Source organism: Seriola dumerili, unplaced genomic scaffold, assembly GCF_002260705.1.
Source record: "Seriola dumerili isolate Sdu_G_001 unplaced genomic scaffold, Sdu_1.0 BDQW01000110.1, whole genome shotgun sequence".
Lineage (NCBI taxonomy): Eukaryota > Metazoa > Chordata > Actinopteri > Carangiformes > Carangidae > Seriola > Seriola dumerili.
Window position 1 is genome coordinate 2,632,165 of NW_019174365.1, and position 12,585 is coordinate 2,644,749.

Sequence of the window (12,585 nt, forward strand, 5' to 3'; positions counted from 1 at the left end):
CCGGGCTATTTTGATACAATTACAGAATCTCTTTGAAATTACCTCTCTTCTTTACTGTCTACATCTGCTTATTGAGCCACTGGAGTATTATTTTGTGACCAACACTGTTTAAATTTTATACTGTTCACTACAAAATATTGTTCTCTTTGTTTAGCACTTTCTCTTGCCCATTTTTACTTTAATTAAAGTCTGTCCTTGCATATTTCTCCTCTCTCAGTGTGTATGATCCATGTGTAAAATGTCAGTGAGGAAAGGTTCCTCCCTGCCATGAGCAAATGTACATAATGTATATTTCACATTGTTGTGTAGTATTGAAGAGGAATCTTAAAGAAATAATGTTTTTTTTTTTTTTTTTTAGTAAAATCCATTAATAGTGTCTACAGTTTGTCTTTGCTCTGTGAAACAGATCCTCAGTCACACTGTAGCCTAAAATAAAAGATGTTCTGTGTATTAGGTGTTTGTCTTTTTTTATGATAAGTACACTATGTAATTTCCTCTCAGTTGTTTGCTTTATTGACAAAGGTGCACATTGTGAAAATAGAGCTTACAAATGACATTTGTTAGAGATAGTCCAGCTGTGATTAGTTCAGTAAAATACAGCGCTTTTGAGAGAGTGGGCATGCAACCATGTTGAACCTACTGTGTGTCTTTGTGCAAAGTAAACAGGGTATCAGCAAATCAAGATGGCTGATGTGGCCATCTTTATTTTAAAATGAACCCAGATGACAAAACACATGTTTATGCTCCCTACTGACACAAGACTAGCTAGCAGCTCAGTGAAGCTGCACAGCAATGCTTTGAGCTAAACGCTAACATCAACATGCTAACATGGTGATATTTAGCGATGTTTACCACGTTCATCATCTTAGTTTACAAAGTGATTGGAATGCCAACAGTTTTGCAGGTATTTGATCATAAACCTAATTATTGGACAAATTTACTGAATAAAAGGCTGTGGGTGTCACCAAAGTGATTACAATTCATCCTGAGGGGGACATGAACCATGGCAGTCTGTCCAATAGAGATATTTCAGTTTAAACCAAGTGGCGGATCGACATATACCAGCCAATCATAATTTAGCAGCAAATTTCTATTTCGCTCATACAATCACACTGGTCATTTACTGTTACTGGACTTGTGTTTGCAGAAAAATTAACATTTGTTATCTACTCTATTTGTTCTTTCATCCTCTGAGGGGGAGGGGGGGGGCTCCTTGGTTACTCTTCCTTAAGTTTCTCCCATTTTTTCAGATAAAGTTTTATTTGTTAAGTTTTTCCACATTCATATTGGGCTAAACAGTGTCATACCGTTCAAATATCTCTACATCTCACGTCTTCATGGTTTTCTAGTTCCGTGTTTCAGAGACAGTTACAGCTTGAAGTGTGCAAACCAGCCAATGATCCCACCATCCTGCTCTTCAGTGGGTTGTTGTTCCATTGTTTCTCCAAAGCTCTTCAGCAGGCACTCGTAACATTTAACGTCAGTCGGGGAGAAATAGCAGCACTAATCTCAGAATGATGCCCTTATTTCCATCATTACAATGAAATGAGAGGAAAAAAACAAATGCGGTTTTGTTTTATTTTACTCTCTTTTTTCCTGAGGCCTGGTGTTTCTTCGTAACATTTTATAGAGCTGCTGTCGTCTAAGTGGCAGCCGCAGTTGTAGCAGACTGTGGCGAGCCGTTGGTGGCAGGGGTTGTGTCGTGGGCTTGTGACTCACTCTGTTATTGTTCTTTGGGAAGTTATGCACTTGCCTCAGTTGTGTGCTTTTAAAGATTATCTTCATCTGATTATAAAAGAGGGGAAGTACTTATAGGTCCAGTATCTGATCAGAAATCTTATTAAGAATCCATTGTTACCACATACACTATATCTTCCCATGTAATAAGCTTTTTTTAGCAGGATTTGACATCCATTAGCCTCCAACACCATGTTGGCCATTGCAGACAGTCTCTGGTCTTCCTGAGGTCTCCCTTAAGAAGAGCTACGCCTTTGGCCTGGTCTGCTGAATTAGGCTACGTAGCTGATTCATATTTGGGTGTTTTAATTTGCCTGTGTTTTATAGCAGGCTGCTGAGCCGGCGGTTTCCTCATTAAAGGACACATGAAAGCAGGCTGTAAAGGAGCCGTGGTGAGACCGGCCTGCGCTGACGTCTGAAGGGGACGTGAGCGACCGAGGGATCGACCAAGTCCCGAGCCAGCCGGTCTGAGCCGGAGGGCCTCACCCTTTCAGCCAGGCAGCCAGTGGCGGGACACCAGACACACCACATTGACTGTGTCCACACCAGGACACAACACCAGTCTGATGTGTCAGCAGGAGTTCACTGTTTGATGCTTGACTTGTGTTTGTCTTGTGGGATTTGACGAAAAGTCCAGTCTTAGTCAGTCAATACTAAGCTGGAAGATAAATGGAATCATAACTTTTTCAAACATTGTGCATCCCAACTTCTGATAATAGATACGTGGCACCAGCATTAACCTCAGTTAAACTTTCTTGAAATTAAATTTGTACATCATACACAGACGATCAAGCTTCGTATCTTGTTCTGCTGGTGTGTTCTCAGGCTTTGAAGTTAATTGCCCACCTGGTTAACCCCCCCCTCCCCCCGCCATTTTGAGAATAAAACAGCCTCGGCTCCGAGAGTTGCTGCTGTGATAAATACCTGAGGCAACAGCGTTCATTATTTCTCCATTATAACTGCTGGTGGATCCTCTCGGCTGTTTAACGACTCGCTCTTTAAGGAAGTGAGAGCGGTGGGGTCACGCCGCAGGGAGGGGGGGCGAGGCTCCTCCAAGCACCCTGTGATTCATATCAAACGCACGCTAAGTGGCATGTGGCTAAATTAGTGGCTGGAATCTAGCAGGTATAATAGCTCGCTCGGCAGTGCGTAACGAGCCACTGTCTCACTGTGTAGTAATGTGGCCTTGATATCTTTTGCATGAACCCACCAATAATAGTCGGGGCTGTTCAGCCTGTACAGCTCATATCCACACCCACAGCGTCTGCACATCAGCACAACACCCACACAAGTCTTCTTCCTGTTTTGTAGACAACATTCTCCCATCCTGAGTCACTGACTCTGCTTAGGTTCATTAGTGAAGATAATTCCGTTGCAGACAGCGGGTCAGCACATAACATGTCACGATGACAGCCAGGCACATAACAGCAGCTAATTATAACTATGAAATCCTCATTAGAATATCTATGAGGGTGTGGTGAGTTGCTGTGAAACATGGACCCAACTACCTGGTTAAAAGGGTGCATCTCAACAATACAAGTGAGCATCTGAGGGGAAAAGGACCCTGTAAACTCTGCACCTGCTTGTCTGGTTTTCACTCACTTTTACTCTCAACTTTTCCTGTCTTCGCCACCTCTTCTTTTCTCTTTTGTTACTTGCTCCCAGCTGGATGTGTGGTGTTCAAGATGATGTAAATAGTTTAATCAATTTTTCCCCTGATTTTCTAAGACGTTCACACTCCTCTATCCTCCTACATTATATTGATTCATTCATGGTTTCCTTTCCTACACTGCCTCTCTCTTTATACCCTTACATCCTCTTCCACAGTACACCTCTGTCTTCCTGTTACCCCCCACACACCCTCTGTCACCTGTGAGTAACAACAACATGCACACTCTATTCATCAAACGCTGCTGCACATGCTCAGTAGCTCTTCATTATATTAATTACTCTCATTGGAAGAGTGATCATCAGCCCCATCAGAATCCATCACCACCCGGTTCCCACAGAGACACAGGCCCGGTAAATAATCACCGGTGTCTGTAACAGGGCACCGGCCCCCGCCATTCCCATCGGACCCACCGGGGTGGGCCCTAAATATCCAGAGGGGTGCAGCTCCCACTGAGCCACATTCATCTCTGCCAACAGCTGGGGGATGCAGTAGCTGTAGGGCCTTTTTCCAGAGGCTGCTGATGCTGGTTCACACCTGTTGTGGGTGAGAGCAGAGTGGATGGGGTCTCAGTCAGAAGGGAATAACACCTTCTGTTTTACAACAATCCCCCAGAAAGGTGTATGAGGATCCTGATCCAACACAACAGCAGTCCCAGTCCAAGTTTAAAATCTGTATACTGCCCTCTGCTCACTGGAATCATTTTCATATAAGGTAATGGACTGGCACTAAAAACTGAGTCAGGGCCTGGCCGTGAATGAATACATGTAAGTGATATAGCAGAAGTACAGTGTGTTATTAAGGCATGGATGAATAAACTGAGGATCAGTTAAACAGTGGCTCACTTTGGAGTTGTTGAACCAACTCCAAGCACTGGCCCTAGAATCGAAGTATTTATGGATGTCAGCAGACATGTGATAGCTGGTACTTACTCAGCAGTTGTTGTATTGTCTAAAGAGGAAAAAAACAAAATGAATTAACGGTCAAACCAAAGTCTTGATTGATGCTCAGCTATTTTGTCACCCCTTTTATACAGCAATTGGTATAAACAATGAAAGTGAATGAAATTAAATTACTGGAAAGAGTGAATACAAATGTTTTTAGCTAAAGAGATGAAATCTTTGACATCGACGCTGTGTGGTTGCAGATTATTAAAACATTGTTAGTCCATGTATTTTGTTTTAATGGTTAATGCTGGTGAATTTTTTTATTTTTTGTTACTGTCAACAAATCCCATGAAAACATCAGAACCACAACTGTGTCTCTGAATACTTTCCTACTTCCCTGGCCTGTGAGTGGCTCTTAGCTCCGAGGCCATTTGTTCTTACTTTAAATTTTTAACACAAATGAGGCCTATACTTTCAATGTTTTTTAGAGGGCAAAATACTAAATACTGAAGCAGCAGGACACTGTAGATTACTCAAACACAAGGAAATTATGACTCAAAATGAAATACGGGGGGGGGGGGGGCAAGCTATTATTAGGCTTTGCTTATTAGCCTCAGCTCAAAGTTGGCTTTGGTCTTTTCATGTGATTGGTTGACAGTAAGAAAATTATAGTGTCTCACAAGACCTTTTATCAAGTCAGGGTTTAGACAGCAGCAAATTAACAGTAGGTGTAATCACATTGGGAGCATAAAGGTATTGGAGAAACTTTCTACAGAAGCTTTTTCATTATTTCTCTAACACAATATTTCTGATTAAGAAGACGTAACCTTTTTTGAAACACTGTTTAGGTCTGTCCTGTCTGAAATGTGAAAGAAATCCAGTCTCTAAGACTTACAGTAGTTTCCCTGAGCATAGCAACACTGTGATGGCCTCATCTTGCTCTGTTTAAAGCTCTCTTCATGGCCAATTGACCTGATACCTCACGCTTGTCTCTTGCTAATTGAACAGAGAAGGAACGAGAGAGAGAGAGAGGGAGAGGGAGAGACGGTGAGCAAATGAAGGGGGCCTGAGCAGGAAGGAGTGATGGGATAGAGGACGAGTGTGAGGAGAGAAGCGAGGGGTGGTGTAGCATGCAAGGCCTCATTGATTAGGTGGTGAGCGGTGCAATGTTTCTCTCCTGACGCTTACACGCATTAAAGCTACATAAACACCCATAATTGGTTCGTTTAGAGCAGAGTGGAGGGAAACAGCACACACACAAACGCTGTCATCATTGTCTGTGTGTGTGTGTGTGTGTGTGAGGAATACAGAGAAGAGAGGAGCAAAATTAAATTCTCATAAAATGCATCACAAGCTTGCAGAGTGGTTGGTGTGGGTGGAAAGATGCCTGCCAGTGTGTGTGTGTGTGTTGGTGTGTTATGCGTTTGTCTCATATGTCCCAGTGCTGTACTAAGCAGGAATGATAAAACCATCCTCAGAGACTTGGGATGACAATAACACTCACTTCAGGGAAAGGAAAAAATGGGAGGGACGCTGCTGACTGTGACAAATTAGCTCTCAAATATGAAGGTAGCCGATTGGCTGTGGGCGTCAGGAGGGAGAGACACGGTTGGCTGGCTGAGTTGATGGATAGTTATTATGCCGTTCTAATAAAAAGAAGATGCAACTTTGGGGCTTTTCAGTTCAATGATAGTTGTGGAGGGCTGTTCAACATTGTCAAATGGGATCCAGTTTGTGTGTGGGTATGTGTGTGTGTGTGTGTACTCATTTATGCATTTGTGCTGGAACATAAAGCACAATTGGAGCAAGGCTAGAAGACACAGTGAAAATGAGACAGCTGTAAGACCTGTGCATCCTGCAGCACTGATGTCGGCGAGCCCATCTCTGTTCTTGGATGACAGTGTGTGTGAGAGGCAATATTCAGGGTGTTCCCTGTATCCCGTAGCACCACATCCATCAGGTCATAAGACCCCCTGACAGGGCGTAACTGGCACCCCCCCCTTCTCTCTCTCGCCCCACCCCAGAGGCCCGTGTCACTGACTGAATGGAGCGCTCCCTGGACATGGAATGATGGGATTCCTCGGTCTTGGCTGTCATCTCTAATCCAACACTCTCACCCACACAGCTGAATCTTCATCCCTTCCTCTCATGCTCTCACACACACACACACACACACACACACACACACACACACACACACAAAGTGAACTTTCTCTGTCTCCCCACACTCTGGGCCACAAATAAATTTGCATTCACTGCCAATTCAGATGCTGTATCAACATCGCTAAATCTACATATCGTTGACGTGTCCAGGTGCTAAGTCACCATTATTTCTGCCTCCGACACACACGCATGCGCACACACACACACACACTCGGGCAGGCAGGTCACTGTGGCCCCAGAGCACTGGACTGTGCTAAGCAGGTAAATATAGCGAGGACAGGCTTTATTAGAATAGAAAAAGCTCTGTTACTGTCAGGGGTAAGCATGACAGATCGGGATGGATCTTCCCCTCCATGCCAAGTCCAACAGTCATCCTCGGCTAATCCAAGAAACCTTCACACCTCTTTTCTGTACTATTAACAAACTATTAGGATGTGGTTCTTCCCAATTTGTTTTATCATAGTAATTTCATTTACAAAAGAATGTGTCTGAGGTGTTTGTGTGCACCCCTTTTAATTTACTACTAATGTCCTTGATCCATAAAAAACAAGATGGTGTGTGTCTGTCATGTCTTCCTAATGCAACTGCCCAGCAGATTACCACCTTATTGCCTCCAAATCAATACCCCCGAGTGTGTGAAAAATAAGGCTGATGTTTCATCTCAAGTCACCAGCAAAAAAAAAAAAACCCAAAAAAACGTAGAAATAGAGAGATGATGAGCGAGATGTGGAGCCCAGGTTGTGTAATCTCTCTGGCCTTGTCACCGCTAACAGAGCCTACACACAAGGAACCATCCATTCTGGATCCTCTAAAGCTCATTGATCCCCATCAACATCCAGATGGAGTAAAGACCCCCCCACCCCCCCACCCCCACCTCCTGCCCCAACCTCTCCTTTCCCATCGCCCCACACTCACTCTATAACTGGGATCAATATTGATTATCATCTTTAAACTGCCTGTCTTTGACCATGTGCTCCAGGAGCTCCTCTACCCTGATAGTGTTGTGGAAGAGTGGAGGTTTGAGGATATGAAGAAACAACAAATAGGCTGCAGTGGGTTTTGTTCTGGGCTTATCATTTGAGGGTTTTGTGATTCAAAGGAGACGTGGACGTGTCAATGGAAATTAAATAGAAAACACACGGGAATGGGCCTGATACGGATATGCAGTCTTGTAGATTAGTTTTCCGGTTTGTAAAATGAGCCCTGAATCATGTGTATTTTCTCTCTCTGCTGCAGACACTCGCCACCAACGGCAGGTACATATCAGCATCAGCATCAGTGTCCAGCTCCCTCCTGTCCTCCTTCATCCCACTCTCCCGCCCCACACCTCCGACTCTATCCCGTCAATCATGCCTCTCAGATAGCCCCATGATCGCAATCGACACTCAAATGATGGAAGTGAATAAAACTCATTACTGACAGTCAGCGTGAGTCATGGTCGGGCTTTAAAAGTTGCGTCTGGCCCGCAGTCGTTCATCGCTCAGCCGTGCTTTATGATGGGAGACCTAGTCGGGTTCTCATCGCTTTTCTGCGCCAATCTCCATCAATCCACCCCCACCCTCTCCCTATAATGCACCTTGTGCTGTCAGACAACTGACCACTTTTATCCAAGTGGTGGGAAAGTTTTTAGTTGTGGGGTTTGGGCAAGTGGTGTCAAAGAAGTCTTGGTGTCTGGGGTTGCAAATGTGGTTATTGCAATAAAACAAATGAGCTACTACTTTTTTATTTTTAATGAAGCACCCTTTGGAAAGTGGGACCAATTATTCCCCACACTAGCAGGGGCAACGGTTGGACAAAAGAGACCTCTGGACAGCCCCACGCCTGCTTAATACCACAGCCATCAAGCCATTATACTGCTGCTGTCCATGTCATCCACCTGACTATACTAACCACTGCCTAAACAAGTCTTTACCTAATGTAAACTAAGTCAGAGCAGTGACTCACCCGTTGTCTTAGACCTCCTCTCCTCATAAAACCCAGTGCAGAGAGGGAGAGAGCAGTGTTTACAAAAACACAGGAGCGGCTCACCTCTGATCTGCCCTGCGATAGGGCGGGGGGGCGGGGGGGTGAGAGAGAAGGACAGAGAGAGAGAGAGAGAGGGAGAGAGAAACAGAGGAAAGGAGACGCCAGGGGTTACATGATTGCAGGACAAACTCATAAAAGTTCCATTAACCCGCGAGGAGTTAAAGAGGCCCTGTTTTGATCCAGCAGACAGCCGTCACAAACAGAGCATCACCATAAACCCTATCCTCCTTCCTTTCCTCCATCTTCCTCTTGATCTCCACAGCCCTCACTCCCACAGTCTCTTTTGCCTTGTTCTTGCTCATCATTTACATGTCCTCCTTTCTTCTTCTCTTTCCTGGTCTTCAGTATTGCATTCGTGTTCCTCCCGCAGCACAGACATTACAAACTGGAATCTATAAAACAAGGATTCCCCATTGCCTCTTCTCCTTCAGCGTTTACACTCTCTTTCTCTCTACCCCCCACCCCCACCCCCCATCCTCCCCCCATTGACTGACCAAAACAGGACTCCCTCGTTACGCCTTCTACCCCCTTAATCCGGGTTCCTGGTCTGTGAGTCACAACTTGAAGACGCCACAGGTCTATCTGTCAGCGTCAGTCTGTCTGTCTTATTAAACTGACTCGCCATTCATCCACGTCTATTCACTAACGGCTTTCAGGCTGATCTAAAGAGAGAAAAATCTAAACTAGACTGTTTACACAGTACAAGCGTTTGTGCTCAGTTTGCACACATACAATTTAATTAATTAGTGACAAAATCATTGTAGATGTGCACACACACTGAGGAGATTTCTTAGATTTAACGGCGGTAATCTGAGATTGCATTGTTTTTTTTTTATCTCTGGTAATGAGCTCATCGCTTCACTTCACTGTAAACTCACAGTCCCGCTTTCTATTGTTCCAATATGCTGACTAAGCAGCTCGTCTTTGATTGAGCAGCAAACCACTGTGGCTTCTGCCAGAAACAAAAGACCTCACTTCCTGTTCGCCAGGGGAACACTGGCTTTTCACTAAATGACATAGGAAATGCAGATGTTTTCGTGAACAGGGTAAGAGCTGGAACATAACGGGGCTATAACAGTCAGTTACCGGCAAGAGTAATAAGTATAAACTGGTCATATTGTTACAATAGAAATCTCCAGAGTTTGACATCAAATTCAGTCATCTCATTGCGTTAGGAAGGGATCTCTCCATAGCCAGAATGAACAGGAGGAGCCATCATAGCGACCAACAGAAAAATGCAAGAATGAATCCTAAAACCATAGAAATTAGTTAGCATTTTAGCACTTCTGGTTCCCTCGTCCTGAAGTCGACGGGTTTATGGAATGGCTCTTTGCTTAGATGACTAAAATAAGGTGTGTAGTTAACACAAGCTCAAGACATCTTCACATCTCATTCTATGACATAAAATAAGTCAGTAAATACCCCAGCCGTGATATTTTTTAAAGCTTTTACATGCCTTTAAAAAAGGGCCTGTTGCTAACAAGTGGCTAAATGAAACGAAAAGAGGTTTTTGAGGAGGTTAAATGTCATCAGGCTGCACACAAAAACTGATCTACCAACCAGTCTGACTTTACAGTCTCGTTGTGTTTGTACTCACTTTTGCAAACTATTACTAACTTTGTAAGAGGAAATGCTTTTGTAAGAAGAGGTAAGCACTTGGTGTCCCGGTAGAGCGCGTACCATGTGCTAAGGCTGGGTCCTTACCGCAGCGGCCCGGGTTTGAGTCCAGCCTGGGCCCTTTGCTGCATGTCATTCCCTCTTTCTCTCTCCTGACTTTCCTGTCTATCTCTACTGTCACTATGAAATAAAGCAGAAATGCAAAAAAACAATAGCTAATTGCCTTTTTTATTTCTGAAGATTGTATTTAGGCTTCAAAAATCTTAATGCTGTTCATTTCTGAAGATCATTGTGCTGAATGTGTAAGTATCAAACTGCTTTGTCACTGATCTTATTTTCTGCAATAATCCAAAAGCCAATAGAAAAATCCCATTGGCTTTTTGTTGAGAGAACCAGGGTAATGCTAACTTCTGGGTTGGCCTACAAAAATACGTCATCCTGCAGCAGTCTATAACTCTTTCAGTGTTTATGTGGGTATTATATTAAGAAAGACTTTTAAAAAAATATCCTTCAAAGCCCCTCAGAGGGGATGAATGTCTCTGGCTGCTTTCTCTGGAAGATGTTTACTGTATACAAGATTCTGATATAAAACAGACACAGTAAAATTTGATCATAGTACATCATATCATCAAGCTTAGTAATTAGGCATCAAGCGACAAATCATGATCATTTCACCCTTAATCCTACAACCACACAATCTATCGACCTAACTTTAACCCTGCAGATAATGTTTCTTTTTTCATGGAATTGTCCTATGGGAAAAAAAAAAAGATCCTGGAAAGCCTGTTTGTGGAGACATGCGCGCACGCACGCACACACACACACACTCTGACCTCTACCTTTTCAATCACCAGAGTTTTTATAGTCTTGTGGAGGTCTGCTCCCGGCCAAACAGTGCGAATGTTCTTTCAAATCATCCATTAAAGCACTAAGCACAGGCTCTTAGCTCCTCTTCTGATGCCCTCACTATCTGGTACCACTATCTCCTCTGCTCCCTTTCCCATGGTGTAACCTTACCTCCCAAACTTATCTTGCCTCAGGACACACACTCGTACACACTGGCACTTGCGTCACAATGCACATCTTTAGTATGAGCTGCTCCTTTGGGAATTGACCATTTGCCAAGCCCTGATCCCTGAGTTGCTGTTGCTCCTACACCTGTCGAGCTTTCCGTTCTTGCACAATGCAGTTTAAGATAATAGAAGGAACTGTCTAAATTTTTTGGTGGGCCTCTCATCTCTAGTTGGTGCCCATCGATTTTTGCCAACTAAAATGAAACTATCGCGGGCCATTAGCTCTGTGAGTTGGGCGACTTTTAAATGTCTCCAGTTGAGTTGTTTTGGTTTTAGAACAAAAGGTCTTTTGAATATCTGGATGGGTATAAACATACTTTATACTGTGCAAAAAGACTGAGGCTTAACAGATCCTAGGAAAAATGATTGATCTATGTACATGGAAATGAACAGCATTTTTCCAGCAGCTTGTATGTTACTGACACTGCAGGGAGGGGTTTAATGAATAGTCAGTTGAACCCATTGCCGCATTAGACTTTATTCTTCTTCTGCTCAAATCTTTATTGTGAAGTCACTACACATGACCCTCAGTTCAGCCCACAGTACGTTTGGATATTTAGGCTTTTTATGTACAGTTAACATCACCATACCACAGCTATTGGTCAGCAGTAACAGTACGAGTTCAGCAGGACGACTCAGCACTTCACACTGAGTGCAGGTTGGGGGATGGAAGGGGTTCGGAGTCAGCAGGACAGGGGGGTTGGGAGATGGAGGTGTGGATAGAAGGGGAAGCCCATGCAGACAGCCCAGTCCCCCAGGAGAGGACCAGTAGGCTGAGTGTGACGGTCATGGGACGGGGACATAATGAGGATACATCACTGCAGCAATGAGATGCTCCATCTCAGGCGCACGCACACATACACACGCACACACACACACCAACAGGCAGGCATACACAAGCAGACACACACCTACGGTGCAGCCACATCACCAGTCGCCCACACAGACGTCACACTGCCATCAAACTTCAGCTCTAATCGTGGCAGAACACGTCAAATGAGTTTCAGTTGCAGCCCGTTCCCACTGTAAAAGACAACATGCTGCATTTTGAGTGATGCAAGTCCACTAACACTGTGGGAACGGGCTTTTTCTTACACTCTGCTCTGGAGTCTGTTTGATTCTCTGGGAAAGAGAGGGCACAACTTTTCCCCGTCGCCCTCAGCCACCACCATTGCCGAGCAGTAAAGCGGCCAGCGTGCAGTAAAATAAAATGAGGTGTGGAGAGAATTGGACTGATCTGCAAAGCCATTGGCTGCCGAGAGGGTCGTAAAATAATAACGCTGCGTCGTAAAACAAAGTGCTTATTAAATCATTTTAAACAATATCGCACAATGTGGCGTGCTCTGTGAGCGGTTCCTCAAAACAGAGAAGATCTCATGGGGAAAGCAGCTGAACAATCAAGTGACATTTAATA